The sequence below is a fragment of the Rhagoletis pomonella genome, unplaced genomic scaffold (genome assembly GCF_013731165.1).
Source record: "Rhagoletis pomonella isolate Grant_MI unplaced genomic scaffold, Rhpom_1.0 Rhpom_scaffold_00008, whole genome shotgun sequence".
Taxonomy (NCBI): domain Eukaryota; kingdom Metazoa; phylum Arthropoda; class Insecta; order Diptera; family Tephritidae; genus Rhagoletis; species Rhagoletis pomonella.
The window spans coordinates 36,330,939-36,342,967 of record NW_023458562.1 but is presented as its reverse complement, the minus strand read 5'-3'; the positions used below and the strand labels follow the sequence as shown (position 1 = coordinate 36,342,967).

The window sequence follows — 12,029 nt, the reverse complement described above, 5'->3', positions numbered from 1 at the left end:
TGGATAAAATAAAACTCCAATGAATTAAAATAAAAACTAAAAAACAAAAAATAAACTAGAAATATTTAAAAACACAAAAAATATTAAAAATAAAATGAATTAAAAAACAGTAAAATAGTATAAAAGACAGTGAAATAAAATAAAGTCCAACAAATTAAATTAAAATAAAATGAAATAAAATCAAATAAATAAGTAAATCAAAATAAAATACAATGAAAAACAAAACAAACAAAAACTATAATAAGAAAATATAATCCTTTAATATAAAGTATAATATGTAATGAAAAAATAATAGAATAAAAGCAAAAAGTTAATTTAAAAAATTTATTGAACTGAAAAAAGTAAAATAACACAAAATAAATTTACATAAAATAAAATAAAATTAAATATATTCGGCCTAGTGCGCGCTTGTAACAACTCGAAATAAATAAAACAAAATAAAATAGAGTAGAAAGTAAAGTAAAGTAAAATTAAATTAAATAAATAAAAAAAAATTAGAAAATAAAATAAATTAAAAAATGAAAACGAATTATTATATAAGTAATAATAAATTTTAAAATGTAAATTGTACATCACAAATCTGAATTAAAACACAGTGAATGAAAGAGGGAAGCCTCCTTTACGTTGGAAAGACCAGGTGAAGAGCGACTTGGCTCCACTTAGGGTTTCTAATTGGCGCCAATCAACAAGAAGCACTTGCTGAGCCGTTATGAACTCGGCTAAAATAGTTTAAGGAATTATATCGCCTATAACGGAGAAGAAATGGACTGATTTATTTCTTCGATAATTTTTTCGACTTCTACATATGTATGTATGTATATCGAGATCGCAATCGTTGTCGATAACACATAAGAATATATATGTACATACGTATGTAAATATGTGTACCTATACACTTACAAATTTAAGTTTATATTTTAATGGTAAGTGAGTGTTTTTAATTACCTTTTTACTGTGCTGAACAAAAAAAAAATGACAACCGAGAACGTTTTTCCAAATTTGGCTACATGTATGCGATTAGCATATAAGAGTAATTGGCTTATTGTTTGCTTTTAATTTGCGCATTTAAAAATACGAAAAAATGTGCTTCCGCACATGCTTGACTCTGCATTTTTTCAGATTTTTTCAATATATATTTTTTTTTTTGATAATCTGCAGAAATATGCATTTATGAATATGCGCACAGGTGAAAAATACAAAAATTCTATGAAAAATAAATAAGAATAGGAAATAACCGTAATATGAAATAAATAAGATTTACGCAATTAATTAAAAATCGTTTTGTTTAAAACTACCCATTCTATGTATAAATTAAGGTCATTATAGACAAAGCGAATTGGCGAAGGAAACAAATGACAACTGAAAGAAAAAAATTTTATTTAAGGTCACTTATTTTTATTTTAAAATTTAAAGCATTCTAAGCAAAAAAAAAGTGCAAACTGACACACACTAGGGTGGGCATCGCAATAATAATAGGAGTCAGCGCGACGCCCATGGCTGCGTATGCAGAGAGGGAGGGACAGCTCCATCTGACAGGACAGACCTTTTCTTTCACTTTCTGCTTCGGTTCTCTTCTTTCTCTTCTTGTTTTCTGAAATCAAGCATAACAACTTTTTTTGTTTAAATATGTAGGGGAAGGTATGGCGGATGGAAACGACCTCCCCTCTCTCCCTCAAAACTTTTCGTACCTCTTCAAAAATTGTTCTTTTTCACTTTAGTTGGTTGAACTCGTGTGGGTACTGGCTGATGAATTGGCGAAGCAGGAACTTCTTATAAAGAACATCAGAGATCTAATAAATGAAGCTCATGAGAACCATTTGTACAATATTGAAACAGGCAAACCAACCCAGTGTTTCCAGACAGCGTGAAGGTGAAATTCTTTCTCAGACAGATAAGGAGGGAACTACGACACCATAGGTATCATTTATTTTCTATACAGCTGTGCAGTCTTCGCCAGACTTGTTCTTCCCAACGCTTTTAATCCCTTATCTAGGCCTTAAATACCATAAGTAGCCATGTCTGCATAAATGCTTGAAAAATCGAATTGCGTTCCACTCCATGTATAAAGAATCCCAAATGAAATTCAAAAAGTATCGAGAAGTGCTTACATAAAAACCTGAAAAGCTCTAAAAAGGGTTTGCGAAATTCTGAAAGGCTTTTAAATTACGATTAAATATTGAAAAGTCTTGCAAAATACCGAAGGAACCCGTAAAATTAAAAAAAAATACCAAATAGTCCCAAAGAGAAGAAAATAAGCGCAACGTTTGTTTTTTAATAATATTTTCTGTACATAAAAGTATCGACAACACTCAAAACAAATCCGAAAGAAGCGATCAGTCCTAAATAACCCGAAAAATAGCGAATTCCTAAAAAGCATCCTAAATATACCCTAACCTTTTGGGAGAAAATATCGAAGGTGTTTAAAGGTCACGAAAAATTCCGATATAAATTTCCAGTTCCGAAAAAAATTCCGAACAAAACACAAATATTTTTGCAAAGTACAGAAATATGCTGAAAAGCTGTCAATGAAGTTCATAAAAATAATCTCGTATAGTTCGAAAAAAGACTAAAAGTACAAAAAAAAAAATACCGCAAACACCTAGAGGACTTGAAAAAATGTCGAAGAGTTCCGAAAAGTCCCGAAACAATCTCGAAATATTCCAAAGAATAAATCAACAAAAAACAACACTACATAGTTTATAAATGGTAGAAGTTATAGCTGCTATTTCGGAGACATCCACATCTACTCATCATGCGTCTTCATCGAGTTCACTGGGATTCCGAACAGCGATTCCAGCTTACAAAGCCAAAATAGCAGCTACTTATAACTTCTACCATTTATAAACTAGTGTTCTTTTTTCTACCATAATTTTTCACAAAAAAAAACGGCTTCGAGCTCAATAAAAATTGTTTATTATTATTTAAAAGAAAAATAAAATAAATGGCAAAAGTTATCACCTTTTATCGCTAAAAATATGAAAAGTCAGTTTATAAAAACTTACGAGAACATCGTTTTCTAAAATGGGAGAAAATTACAATCGCAGCTACCTGCATACATACTCTTAGCATCAAAAATATAATTTTTCTAATTTTTTCTGTTGTTAAAACATACATAGTTCACTCAACAGCAAAAACCACAAGAATCAAAAAAAAAATAAGATAAAAATACCAAATAAATGATAAATACTTTCAGATGAAAAATGCATGACACTTAAGGAATTGATAACAGTGAAAAAAAAACACTTGCTTTTATGGATTCACCGCCAAACGCAATTGAACTGATATTTCGATATCGCGCCGATTCTATTATTTCAATGGAAATGTATCGTTCGTAAAAACAGAGGTCTGAGTAAATGTTGTGAAATTTTGTATTTATGACTTTTACTTTTCTCCGCAGGTTTTTTTTTTGCAACAGTCATCATGCCTTTTTTCCACCTGCCTCCATATGGTCGATACACTGTGGGTTCTTATGATTTTAGAATCTAAAAATAACTTTTATTTATATATTTAATGATGTTTATTTTTGCAATTTTGATACTTGTCAACGGTCAATTATGCTTTTAATAATTTCTAAACATTAAAGTCATACCTGCGGCTGATCAATCTTACAACTACTCGAAACAAAAAAGAACTTGCAAAGTCATGTTTGCAAAGGCGTATAAAAGTAACTTTTTTGTAGTGGTTTCCTTTTCTATTATAAACTTGTGTAAGGTGTAAAAATCATCGCAGTGATCTTTTGTACAGCATCCAAAAGTTGTGCGGTATTTTCCCTCGCATAAAAAAAAATCTGCATACATAATTGATAAACGGGATTTAAGCGCGTCCATAGCACGACTGGTTGTTTGTGTTTGTAGCCGCTGAGCATCAAAAACAAAGACGAATGTAAACTCTGACTTTGAACAATGACAATGCTATTTTCTTCTAACCAGTTTTAAGGCACATTTTGCACCATGACCACGAAAATTGTGAAATAGTTTCTGAATAAACCGAATGAGTCAAATAATTTTTTCTAATTATTTTTTTCTAAATAATTTTTTCAAAATAAAATAATAGCTAATTTCCAACAGTAATTGACACAAAAAATTCGATAGATCGAAAAAGAACAAATCTTCAAAATCACATTGACTACCGTCCGTTTTCAAAATTTTAACCAGACTTTGTAAATTCCGACAGTTTGTAGAAATTACTCGAACAAAATATAATTTAAAAAATATCTTAACTTGCGAATTTTTTTCACCTCAAAATATTTGATGTCTCAAATTTAGCAATCAATTTGCCTTGTGGAATTATTGCTATGTACATATATACATTGTATGTTCATATGTAGGAGTATTTATGTCCAGTGCTCAAATACAATATTTAATTGCTCAAACATCACAAAAACGGGTATAAAACAAAAGCTATCAATTTTCTCACTTGACCTACATATTTTGCACAAAGCAAACTTTTTTTATTTTTTGTATTTCATTTTATTTTTTTTTTTGTAATTTTATATATTGGCACTTACACTCCCAAGCGCTTGATTAAGGACAATGCTTTTTCGTTTTATTTTCTGGGTTATTTTTCTTTTATATGAAAAAAAAAATTGCGGGAGAGCGTCCGTAAAGGAAATGGTCAAAATCAACGATAATTTGTAGCTACTTCCAACTTGCACTTTATTATAGTCAAATTGAATACACTACAAAACTGCATACACGAAAAAGTATGCTCAAAAATTTTTTATATGGGCGAATATCGGCAACAACGTCAGCAATAAAAAAACTCTCACAAATCAACGAGATTTCTTAGCTGCTTAAATTTGCGCTTTACTACACTAATGGGCTATGAAATTGCATACTGATTTTTTTCTAGAAAATCTGATAAAAAATTTTTAAATTTTTATAACTATTTTTTTTTTAATTTGGCGACTTCTATAAATGTTGTACAAGATCTGCAACTTTGAAATACTTTTTTTCGTTGTGTTATAAACAATATTTTTGTAGAAATATAAAGAAAAAATAAATGGTCACAACTTGTAAAGTAGTACATAGTGTCCCTAAATATGTGGCCACTACTGTATATATCTTCTTCATTTGTCTCACTTATGCAACAAATCGCTGCTGATTTCTATTTACCATTTTTGTAAACAAAAAATTATGTAACTTCTGCATTTTTAAGTTGAATGTATTGAATTGTTTCCTCAAAATAAATGTAGAAAATTTAAATGTTCAAACTTGTATAGTGGTAGCGTCCGTAATAATGTGGACACAACTGTATGTATTTTGTATAGCTTTTTATTTTTAGTTTTTTTTTCTTCTTTTTTGCCTCACTTATGCAACAAATCGGTTGCTGATTTCTTTTTGCCATTTTTGTAAACCACAAATTTTGTAACTTCTTCATTTTTGAGTTGAATGTTTTGAACTGTTTCTTTATACATACATACATGTGTATGCAAATTAAATGTCATCTCACGCTCAAATTCAGAAAAATCGCATACCTCAATAAAAATGTGGGCGAAAATTTTGGTATGAATCTTTAATAAGCGGCGGCACACGGAGTGACATTCTATAATGATTTTTTTGTTTTTTTTTCGTTAATAATTGTGTAGATGAATTAATTAAGCAACTCATGCGTATTTCACGGAAACATTCATATTTATGCATACCTGTATTTGTTTATGCGTAGAGTGCAAAAAATAAACAAAAAAATATTTTTAGGAATTTAAGATTTTAATTTTTTTTTATATAAAACTTTTGTCATCAGTTTTGAGTTTTGTTTTTAATAATTACAATGCTTTTTAAGCTAAAATTTTTTTGTTATTTTTTCCAAAAATATGGTTCATGCTTTAAGGGCCGCCTCCAGTTCTCAAGAAAAATTAGAAATATTTTTCTGTTGGTGTTGGTTGATTTTTCCGACTGGGTAGTAAAATGATTTACTTTGGAACGAATTTCCGTAATCCCTTGTCAAGTTTGATTTGGAGACGAACCCAGTTTCGGCCATCTTCAGTGTCATTTTTCGTTCTCATAAAGCCATCACCAAAAAAAATTTACTAAAAATCTAATCGATTTTTTAGCCGCTTAAAACTAGCACTTGTTTTACTAAAATTTCATAAGCCTTGTAACCGCATACTCAAAATGTTTACGAAAATGCGTCATTTTATATGCATTTTTAGTTTTTCTTGAAAGCTGACGACAGGCCTTAGAGAGCTGTTTCTAGCTCTCATAAAAACGAAAAATTCATATAAAATGACGCACAAGGAAGGGAAAAAAATTTTCTTCTTATTTATTTCTTCAAGAAAATTTACAACAAAAGCAAAGAGCTTTTTCAAGCCACAGAAATAATGACAAAGCGATTAGTTGAATCAACTTCATTGGAAGCGAACTAAAAGTGTCCTGTAAACCTCATATAACCACCTTATAAAGCCATCCCAAAGTGCACTCATCAGGGCAGTTTCAGTAGAGCGGCCAGCCATATAAGCGTGCTGAAGCGAGCTCAGTGGCTAGTTTAATAAGATCATAGTCCTTACATATGTAGTTATAGAGGCAGATTGGTTTAAAGGATTTTCTTCGATATTCGGGATAAAAACTACCTTCGCTTTTCTTGGTCGGGTTGCTAATTAAGGATTTGATATTGAATTTTAAAAATCAAAAATCGAAAATTAATCGGATTACCTTCAATCTCATTACTTAGGGTTTTTTTATCGTCGCGGATTGAGGAGACAATATATAATATAGCAGACATGTTTTTTTTAATTTATTGAATTTGTTTGAAACTTGTTTCGTGGGTGGTTTTGAGGTCACAAACTGTAAATTTAGTATTCGAAATTGCCCATTCAATATCACTTCCAAAAAAGTTTAAACTGTAAAATTGGTATCAGATTTTATATATTCAATATTGCCCATTCAATATCACTTCCAAAAAAGTTTAAGACATCAGTGAGCCCCTTTAAAATTCGCTTCTTAGAGTTTTTTTTTGATGCTTGAAGATTACGGAAAGGATGTTAGATTTTAATTATTCAAAATGGCGTACTCAGTATGGAGTCTGAAAATGTTCAAAAACCATTGATTCTCAACAGAGATCACTGCTTAATGACCTTAGACCTTACGTCCTTCTGTATAAAGCTATGGGCCTTATGCATAAAACCTAAGCAAATATTTTTTCTTAAACCTTCAGACCATTTACTAAATTTTTTCAAATAAATTTAAGCGAAAAGTATGAGTTTTTGAGAAAAAGCAATTGCTTAGTTTTTATGCTTGTTTCAGAACTGTTGCACATTTAAAAATTAAATGACTGAATAAATTCTTCTCTGTTGACTGAATATTCTAACCACTACTACAACTTTTTTCATCATTATTAAATTTTTCATTTTAGCATATTTTTTATCTTTAAGGGCGCACTAATATAAATCTTCTGTATACATTATTCTAAATTTTTTTTTCAACTACTACTATTTATCTACAAATCGAAAATAAAATTTTTATTATTATTTGACTGAACAGTGTGCATCGGTAGGCTCTTAAAAAGAAGTATGCCACGATTTTTTTTATTTTTTTTTTAATGTCATCCTCCATGACTGAAGTATATGCACCAATTCATTTAAAGCTGTGAATACTTATGCAACGCAGCAACTGTCCTTGAAACATATGTCTCATTTGAGGTTTTTCCATCTACAAGCAACACAAATAGGCACATAAATTTACATCAGCAAAAATAAAGCTTGCACATATATTTAATAGTATATTGAAAAATTATAATAAATAACTAACAGAAAGTTTAATCCGATAACATCCATTCCATACACAAATTAAGATCGAATTTGCATAAAAATGCGAAACGCACACTTTGGCGCTAACTAATTTTGCGTGCATAAATATGTATGTATATTTGCGATTGATTGTATGCTAAATATACTAAACTCTTTTGGCAGATTTTAGCAATCCCGAATAATATAAATTTGCATATTAAACTATGCCTAAACTTTGCGTGGCAACAGTCATAAAATTATTATATACATATGTATGTACATTTAAAGAGCTTTATACTAACTAAGTTTTCATAAAAATTTGCGATTTATTAAGCAGGTGTTAATTTTTAAAATGTGCAAAATCTAGAAAGAACTTAAAATTACATACAATTTGTGCTTTAGATACCTTCTGAAAGATTCTGTCTTGCAAATAAAACCGGTTCTTTATTGTTTATATAATAAAATATTGCTCCAACGCCGTAAGCTATGTATGTACATACATATGTGATGGTAACAATCTTTGTCAGTAAATTTTATCAATACATAAATAAGTAAAACACTTCCGCCTCAAGGCCCTTCAACTAAGCTATTCGCTTCTCACACAAAACGGGTCATTGTTCTTTGCATAAACGATAAGTAGCCACACACATACAAAGGTATCTACTTACATACATACATATCGGCAGCTTAAATACAAAAACGGTTAACTAACAAAATAAAAAAAGCATACAACGATGTGTGCACTTGTAATTCGATGAAATTCATCACAATCAATAAAAAAGTGAATTTTGAATTTTTTGTTAGTTACGGCTTTTTTCCTTTCGTCAACAAAAATGTCAATATTTACAAAACTATCCAGTTTTCAAAGCGTGTACGCCCATAATAAATTAAATACAGCCATACATAGTTGTGGACGCTCTACAATGCAGCTAACTAATCGAAAGACTTAAGCAACGAACTCGCTGGTGGGTGTGTGCGGTACGCATGGGTTATTTGCTTTGCAAAGGGAGTTTATAAAAGCTATGGCTTAGCGCTTAATGGTAACAAAGTTGGCTTATTATGACTGAATTCGAACTTAGGTGGTCGAAGTGTTGTTTTTGTATTTTTTTTTGTCTGTAAACAATTTAGGTCTAAAAGAAAGCAATCACGAAATGGGCTTAGCCTGGTTAGAGTTTTTCTTACGTCGAATGATGAGATTTGAAATATACGTATATTTAATGCGATTCTTGCTAAGTTACAACGTGGGTGTTAAAGAGATGAGCTCATGACTTATTTTGAATTATGAGCGTGTGATTTGAGGCGGACATTAGAAGAAGAAGAAAATATGAGTTATCAACTCTCGCCGGTTTTAAAATGTGCTACGACGTCTTTTTTAGAAGCTACTGATGGGATCTCTCGCATGCCAAAAAGTTGCAAGCATTGGAAAAAACTTAAAATTAAAAACTTAAAAATTAAATAAGATTTAGTATTTTTCAAGAATGGGAAAATTTTTAGGGGTCGCTCAAAGCACTCAAAGTTTTCCATGTATTTTATATGGGGAAAAAAAAACTTTTCGTGGCATTAGTATGGAATTCTTGAAAGTCGATATTTTTCGATCGGAAATCTCTGGTTCTCTTCAGGAGACTTCCTATAACAATAGCCAATTGTTTATTTAACAATTTTTCAAAACTAAAGATATTTTATTTATCCCCTATTGCATTTTCAGGCATTTTCTAGGAGTTTTCGCGGACCTATAAAATAAAGTTACTACGAAAAAATTGTTAAAAAAAGAATTGATTATTATTATTGGGAATCTCCTGAAGAGAAACAGAGTTTTCCGGTTGTTGTTTTTTTATAAAATACATGGGATACTTTGAGCGCTTTGAGCGACCTCTAAATATTTTTTGATTTCAAAATAAAAAAATAAGGGTGTATTTTTCTCGGTATAGAACAATCCCAGAGGCTGAGAGCATAAAAATTCCGACTTTACTTTTTCGCATGCATTTTTTTGGGCGAAAATAAAAAAAAAATATATAACAAACATTTTCTCCAGCTTTTGCTGAAAGGTAAATAAAAGCTCTGTGTATATTTTTAACGCATAATTTTAAAAATGCCAAATTTTGAGTTGTGCCTCTTTTGAAGACGGTGTGCGATATGGAAGCACTTCTGCAAGTTTTAAACGTTTGTAGCAGCCCGCTCCTTTCCAAATGGCCAGGTACTTTTAAACTATTTTGTAATAACTTTTGGCACAAAACGTCATTTTATGACCGCCTCGAAGCGGCATACACTTACTAGTTCCGGTTATGGTGACGCAGTTATGATAGTGCATATGTATGTATATTAGGGTAGTCCTTAAAATTACGAAATATAAATTTTGTCTGGGGCGCCCTTTATTTCATTCCACGTACAAATATTTAAGTTTAAAAAAAAAGTTATGGGTTTGAAAAAATTTATTTTTTTTAGATCGCAAAAATTCTACGAAATTTTGACTTGAGATCTCATATATTTGGCATATTATTGAGACTTATTTATTCATAAACTCGCTGAATTATAGCTGCGCAAAGTTTTGTCGTGTTTTTGCAATTAAAAAAAAAATTTAAATATGTAAATATTTTTTTTTTTTTTAATTGTGAAATTTTCGGGGATGTATTCATTTTGTAAGTGGAGCTCTTCATTTTATACGTAGAACAAAATAAAGTGTTGCCCCATGATTTTGATATTTTTAAGGGCCACCCTAATGTACACATGTATTGTTATTACAAGCATTCGAATTTTATCATCGATTTAACAATGCGCAGCTTCATAAGAAATAAGCCAAATTGACCTTAACACAAATACCGGTTCAACGGATAAAATAAATAAAACAGAATTGGATATTCATTTTAAATGCCGAAAAATACGAATCTCACGAATTCATTCATTGATTATATGTATGGATGTAGGTATTTATAGGATGCTATACTTATGTGAGTGCATACGCAAAAACCTTTATAGCAAAGTATAGAAGTTGAGAAGCTGCACAAGAGTTGAGTACTGCGCAGCAGATTGAAATTCTGTTAAAACAGATGCTGGGAATTTTAAAATTTACTTACGGAAGAACTAAAAAAATACGCAGTATTCGGCAGTCAGTTGGATAGGGTTATTCAAATATGTACGTATTTTTATTTGCCAAAAAGCTGAACTGCAAGCTGTTGTTCTGTGACGCGCACGCGCATCGGATTGACAAAGATTAAATGTAATGAGAACAAAGAGCATTCTAAGTTAAAGTGAGCTATGAAATAAAGCTAAGAACTGGTTTCAAAAGTAACACGTAACACTGCTAATACTTCTAAAGCAATAAAACAAATACAAATGCGCTAATAAATCATTGACTGTGTTAATTAAAAATTTATAATTTTCAAGAATTTGTTCTTAAACAATAAAAAAGACAACCCAAACCCAAGTTCAAATCAAATTCAAAGTCAAAGCCAGTTCTTATACAAACAAATAACCTTGACCCTGTACAACCAGTTTTGCGTCGATGCAGCATTTAACGGTAATAAACAAACGTGCTCGCAGCTAAAGCAAAGATGTTATTAAAAAATATGTAAACTGAAAATAATAAAAAAAAAAAATTTACAAGATATAAAAAACTCTATGGACAGCAATAACCCTCCAAACAATTAACAGCACAAACAAAAAAAAAAAAAATAAGGAAGAAGAAGCAGAAGCAGAAAAAACCGATTTACTCTCGCGCTACTAATTTGAACGCACGCACCAAGGCCAGGGTTGGGTGCTGCTGTTTAGACGCATGCGCTCAAGGCTAGCTAACGACAAGTTGCAGACGCGCCGCGCCGCGCCGCGTCAAGCCAAAGACCTATGTACATACATATGTATATACATATATATAGTTGTCGCTCTGCCTGTAGCTCTGGCCGTGGCTACTGTTATCGCTAACGTTAGCGCTTTCGTCGACACCGACAGTGGTCAAGTGCAAATGTTGTTGGTATTTTACAAAAAAATATTTGTTTTTGTTTTGTAGCACGGCTTTTTTGTAAACAGTCACGAAAAATGCAAGAAATTCCCTTTGCATATTTTTTGCTTCTTAATTGCGCGAGAAAAACAAAAATAAAATTTAAAAAATGCATTCAACGTGAGTCATAGACACATACGAACGCGTAAATATGTGCATGTGCATGCAGAAAATAAATATTTTGCATATTTTTGTAATATGCGTTTTCATAACCAATAAGTTTTTTTATCACTTAGGGCCGTTTTCTGAAGTAACCATTAACTTTAAAGCTCACTTTTTATTTAATGGTTGGATTACAAATAAAGCTATGCCTAA

At 30.9% G+C, this 12,029-nt stretch overlaps 1 protein-coding gene across 4 annotated transcripts in view; it reads left to right on the top strand.

Moving 5' to 3' along the window:
* LOC118744775 (putative fatty acyl-CoA reductase CG8303) overlaps positions 1 to 12,029 on the top strand; it is a 48,476-nt gene that overhangs the window by 25,638 nt on the left and 10,809 nt on the right. The window contains exon 1 of one of the 4 annotated variants that reach the window (XM_036478091.1): positions 10,727 to 10,853. The exons of 2 other annotated variants lie outside the window; for them this stretch is intronic. The gene's annotated coding sequence lies outside the window, so the exon portion shown is untranslated. Of the gene's footprint in view, positions 1 to 10,726; positions 10,854 to 10,914; positions 10,938 to 12,029 lie in introns of those variants that run through there. One more of the 4 variants, XM_036478090.1, reaches the window with a different exon arrangement.